At 42.1% G+C, this 6,000-nt stretch overlaps 1 protein-coding gene across 1 annotated transcript in view; it reads left to right on the top strand.

Annotated features, from left to right (window-relative positions):
• APBB1IP (amyloid beta precursor protein binding family B member 1 interacting protein) overlaps positions 1,291-6,000 on the top strand; it is a 117,791-nt gene continuing 113,081 nt past the window's right edge. Inside the window, exon 1 of the mRNA XM_003130751.6 lies at positions 1,291-1,766. The gene's annotated coding sequence lies outside the window, so the exon portion shown is untranslated. The remainder of the gene's footprint in view (positions 1,767-6,000) is intronic.

The raw sequence follows: 6,000 nt of genomic DNA, 5'->3' as shown, positions 1-6,000 counted from the left end.
TTCCTTTTGCCTGAAATATGCTCATCCAAAAATCCACATAGATTAATTTCTCAAGCATTTAGGTCTGGCTCAAGCGTCAGATAGAGCCAGATCTTCCTTGATGACCCTAATTAATGCAGCATCTTCATCCCCACTCCCGTCACTTTCTATTTTTCCCTTTTTAATTTCCCTCAAAATGCCTACATTGCCTGACATGTTAAATATTAATTTCTATATTGTCTATTTTCTCCCAACTAGAATGTACCTTCCATGAAAGCAGGAATTGCTTTCTTCTTTACAGTTTTTATTATTCTGAGAAGAGTTCATGCTGGACTATCTATTCAATGACTGAACTATCTTGAGTTACCTAATTAATTTATGGGTCTAATTTATGCCATTAGGTCTCCACCGGCTTCCCCACATTTAAGCCCTTGAAGACACATCTGTAGGAGGGAAGAAGAGGTGAATTAACCACATTTCCAAATCTAACTGATTTCAACTTCCACGTTTTCAAATCTCCCCCCTTTCCATCTGGAGACTCCACTCCCAAAAGTCAGGGGGTGAGGGTGTATTTCTAGTTAGTCCTTTGAGATTACAAATCGACTAACTAAAAATAGCCAGGTGCATGTGGATTATTCCTTTTTCAACACTGTATCTCCAAAATACAATCTTAGAAGTCGCATTGCTGTCTCAAAGGTCATTGCGGGAGTTCCCTGGTGGCCTGGAAAGTTAAGGATCCAGTGTTGTCACTGCTGTGGCTCCAATCACTGTTGTAACTCAGGTGCAGTTTCTGGCCCAGGAACTTCCTCATGCTGCCCACGTTACCAAAAAAAAAAAAAAAAAAGTCATTGCTGAGGTAAATTAAATAGTTGCTACCAATAATGTCCCCTCCACGGTGTCTGGACCATTTTGAACTTCCACCAGCAATATGGGAGAGGCCACATCCTCGCCCACCAACTGAGTGTCGTTAAGCTTTGGGGCGAAGGTTTGCCAATCTGATAGGATAGTTGAAAAACCGCCTTTCCTCTGCGGGTCGCGCCCTTCCACACCCAGGCACCAGTGGAGACCGAGGAACCCCGGCCTTGGCGCCTCCCCTCCCACGAAGGCTGCTCCACTCTGGCTCCCACGACCCCAAAGGGCAGCCAGTGCGTGGCCGGGAAGCGGGCCTTGCATAACCCGCCTGAAAGAGGAAGCTCAGAAAGGGCTGAAGTCAACACTTAGGAAGACCGTTGCAAAAAAAAAAAAAAAAAAAAAAAAATCGACTTCTCAAGCTTTTGTGGAATCATCATCGGGCCCCCAAGCCCTTAGCCACCCATATATCCAAGCGACAACGAAGCGGCCAGTCCCAAGATAGGGGGGCGCGTGGCCCAGGTAGGGGAAGGATGAGAGAGGCAGGTGCAACTTCTCCCAGAAGTAAAACCAAATTGTTTGCTTCGGGAGGGTGTGGGCGGGGTAAGACGAAATGAGACCCGGACCCGCTGAGTCGCAAGAAGCCGCGTACTAGAGCTAGAGGCGCCTTAGTCCACGTGCGTGGGTGTGTCTCTAACCCTGCGTCCTCCTTGCCCCTGGATGCGAGAGGCTAGCCAGCGCCCCACGTCTGCGCGCTGTGTGAGAAGGGCAGGGCTGACACCACTTCCTCCCCCTGCCGCAGACCCGAGCCCGGGCGCTACAGAGTGCACAGCGTCGCCTTCCCGGCCGCCGCCCCGACGCCGGCCGCTCCCCGCCGCGCCCGCAAGTCCCCGCCGAGACCCCACCAAGTCCCCGCGCCGCCGTGCACAGCCGTCGAGGTAAGCGGCGCCCGCCAGCCCCGGGATACCGGGAGCTACACCGGGAAACGAGGGGCTATCGTCCGACCAGGAGCTCGGCCCGTCGGGTCCGAGGCCCGACCCAGCTCTCGGTGCTGGCGCTGTGAACGCGCGCTCCCCGCTTGGCTCCCGAGGGCGGTGGGCCCTCGGACTCCGCTGTGAGGATCCCTCATCCCTGTACTTGACCGAGCTCCGCGGGGGGTTGGAGCTAGGGCTCGCCTTCCCCGCGTTCCTTTTCACCAGATTTGACTGATTTCCTGCCCAGAAAATTGCTACAAGGTCAAACGGGGAACTGGCCCGCACCCTGGCCTGTTAAGCAGGTCCGGGAACCCCAGTCTCACCGACGCTGAAGGAATTTCTGGGGGCCTTTCAGGGCGCTGTAGGGTGAATTCAAGTCGTGTGAGAATTTGATAGTGATTTCAGTCTGATGCATCTTAGAGTACTTCCTTCCTTGAAAACTTCCAGACAACTGTTCCTCCTCTTCACAAATAATTTTTCCTCCGAATTATTGCCTTTTCATTTTAAAATAAGATAAAAGAAAGATTTGGACCCCGGGCACAAGTTTTGTAATTTGGCTTGGAATGAATATCCAGACTGCTCTTTTCTAGCGTGAAGCAAACTAACTGGATGTCATTATATCCAGGAGGATGAGGGGACTGTCCCTGAAAACCTTGCCCAGTCCACCTTTTATTTTCCTGCTGGGAAGGTATTTCTTATCATTCATACCGCTGTGGAACGCTAAACATGTGTTTTCCTAGAGCCACTCACGGCAGAGCAGTTCAAAAATAACTTTTAATGTGATCATTTTAGGAGAGGTGGAGTAACAGGAAAATAACATAAAGTAAAAGCTCATGAGTTTATTACTCCGCAAGTTATGATTTCTGGTGGTCTAATGTGGTTTAAATAAAGGTAGGTATGCTAGCTACTATTAATTTTAAAGTCTAGGCCTCTGAGCCGAGGTTGTCCCTTTGAATAAACCTCCAGTGGCACTGTTCTCTCCTGTCTCACTGAAATGCTAGGATGGCACATGGGCAATAAAGCTGGCTAGCAAAATATCAGAGGATCTACTATGAAACTTCTGTAATGTCTTCCGGATGGTATTTCCTGTTTGCTCAACGTGTTGTGAAAGGTTTAAGAAATTTAATGTCATCCTCAGACTATTAATACTTAGTAATTTTCATACTATTACTAATATTTGTGTCTTTGGGTATTTGGAAGACTTGAGTCCTGTTCCGTATCTGCCTTTAGAAAGGACAAGCTTGATTAGGTTGCTTCATATCTCTCTGGACCTGAAGTAACTTATCAGTAAAGATCATTGCCTGCTTCTGTCTGACATTAAAATAGCAATTGAGGAATTGCCATAATTCTTTGAATTTGTCCTGTCTGGAATGCTGACGAAGTTAAAATTGCTGATCAGTAACAAAGGAGAATGGAGAAAATAATAATAATAACAGACATTGTTAGATTCTGAAATATTTTGAGGCCTTGTGTTTCTAAAATGTTCCTTATTTTTAAGTCAATTTCTGGTGTATATGTAAAATGGCAAATTTTCATTCTATGGAAAAACTTTGTAAGGAGTTCATGTGCCCAAGCTTGGTTAGGCAGATACTAGATTTCAGAATTCTTTAATTATTACATCTCAAGAAATGTAACTTTGTAATATGGATTACTTTAAATCTTAAGCACAGTATTTACTAGGTTATCTGTTATCCATTAAATATTTTGTATGAGAAAAATCCTGAGAATGTATACCAATCACCTGCTATTTTTGCCCTTTTTTCACTTGTAAATAAAAAGTTCTAGATATTTTTATATTATAGGAATGAGCTGTGGGAGTTCCCTGGTGACTCAGTACGTTAAGGATGTGGCATTGTCACTGCCATGGTGTGGGTTTGATTCCCTGGCCCGGGAACTTCTGCATGCTGCAGGTGCAGCCAAAAACCAAAAATAAATTTAAATATATTAAAAAAAAGAATGAGCTACTTATAATATTTGTTGCCATAAGTGTCTGTGTTTGATATGCCACTTTGATTGATGTAGCTTTGTAGTATTGTATGAAGTTTGGGAGGGTTAAGCCTCCTGCTTTGTTCTGTTTACTGAGGCTTGCTTTAGCAGTTCTGGGGCTTTTATGGTTCCACATAAATTTTAGGATTATTAGTTCTAGTTATGTGAGAAATGTCATGGGTAACTTGATAGGAATTGCATTAAATCTGTAGGTTGCTTTGGGTAGTATGACTGTTTTAACAATATTAATTCTTCTAATTCAGGAGCATGGGTTATTTTTCTGTTTCTTTGACCAGCTTCAATTTCCTTTATTAAAAATGTTTTGTAGTTCTCGGCATATGTCTTTCACCTCCTTGGTAAGGTTAATTTCTAAGATGCCTTTTTTTTTTTTTTTAATGTGATTTTAGAGGGATTATTTGTTTACATTCTCTTTCTGATATTTCACTGTAAGTGTAAAGAAGTGCACTTGGCAACCGATTTCTGTATGTTAATCTTCTATCTTGCTGAATTCATTTATCAGTTCTGGTGGTTTTCATGTGGAGTCTTTAGGATTTTCTATGTATAGTATCATGTCATCTGCATGATAATACCACTTTGAACTTCTTTAAACCATTCTGCTTTCAAAAAGCATTATTATTTCAATTTATTTCTAATCCTCTTCAATTTTATTTTATTTCTTTTTATACCTAATATCTTCTAGCAAGTCCCTGAATCTTATGATAAGTTTGTGTTTCATAGTCTATCACACCAAAATATTTATAACTGTATAGGACCTATGGACTTTATTTGATAAGCAATAGAATGATTTTAAGAATTCTGGCCTAAATGTAGAACACATATTATTATTAACATAATATTTTCAGTATGAAAAAAATATATGTTTTATGGCAGTTTTGTCATCCTAAAGTGGCAAGAAACTTAAAGTTTAGGACCTAATAAGTGCCAGGATTTAAAGTATTAGATTGGCACGCTGGTTGTGTAGAGAGGTTTACATGTATTACAGTTGTAATTGTCATGAGAAATGACTTTTAGAGGAAGTTTGCTATATATCTGGAAAGGACAACAATTATATTTCTCTTGAGAAGAGAGAATAGCAGCAGTGAGGAATGACATTGAACTGTTCTTTCATCAGTTAAGTGGCTAGATTGTACATATAGCATGACAAGGCAGTGTCTGAAAATGGCATCTTAGGGACTAATGGATGTGACCCACCATCACTGCCTCCCCATCACCTAGCCAAATCCCTGGCATCATGGTGGGACTCAGGTAGTGTTTCCTAAATGTACAGATATATCAGTTCCACTTCTGATATGTTCCATCCATATGCTGTAAGCCCCTGAAACCCAGCTGGCTCCATTGGTACCAACACTGATGCTTGAGCAGGCAGAGAGGTAGCACCACTCCCAGGCACCACACCTTCTCAGCACATATTCTAGAGCTTGAATTCATGACTCTATTTACAAACATTTCCTGAACATCATCTAGGTACTTGAATCATTAAGAATCAGATTATAAGAGCTATTGTCTTCTCTGTCAGCTTAGTTTCTTTTTTATCACCAAATGTTAATCATAAATAATACATATAATTACTTAGCTTATACTGTGTACCAGGCCCTGTGCTAACTAATTTTGATGTGTCATTTCATTAATCCTCACATCCTGGGCTTATACTGTTATTGTTCCCTTTTATCATTGAAGAAATGAAAGCACAGACAGGGTAAGAAACTTACCCAGGGAGTAAGAAGTAGAGCTGACCTTTGAACTGAGCCAGTATGACACCAGCACTCAAGATGCTGTACCAAGGACCCAAATGGAAAAAGGAAAAAAAAAAAGCCTTTCCTGAGTGAAGTTTTGGTTGAATAGGGGAGACATACATTGGTAGGTACAATTCCACACCTGATATTACAATTCAACATGTGACTGACAAGCATCATGTGCTCTGGGAACATCAGATTCCTACACCACACTGAAGTTAGGGAAGATGAAATAAATGTAGGCCAGCAAGGGACTGGCCTTGTGATAGAGGGAAGACAAGATATCATCACTCATGAAGTTACTATCTCTTTTTCTGAAGTTATTATCTTTGTATATATATATTTTTTAAAATCTGCTTTGGGAGCAATCATGTGATTTCATTTTTATCTGTCTTGATAGCTAGCTCACAAGGTTGATTAAATCAATGAAGCTGTGAGTAGATTTTTTTCTAATTCTT

The sequence above is a fragment of the Sus scrofa genome, chromosome 10 (assembly GCF_000003025.6).
Source record: "Sus scrofa isolate TJ Tabasco breed Duroc chromosome 10, Sscrofa11.1, whole genome shotgun sequence".
Classification (NCBI taxonomy): Eukaryota; Metazoa; Chordata; class Mammalia; order Artiodactyla; family Suidae; genus Sus; species Sus scrofa.
Note: the sequence above shows the minus strand (reverse complement) of the source record. Positions and strands in the feature narration are given on the sequence as shown.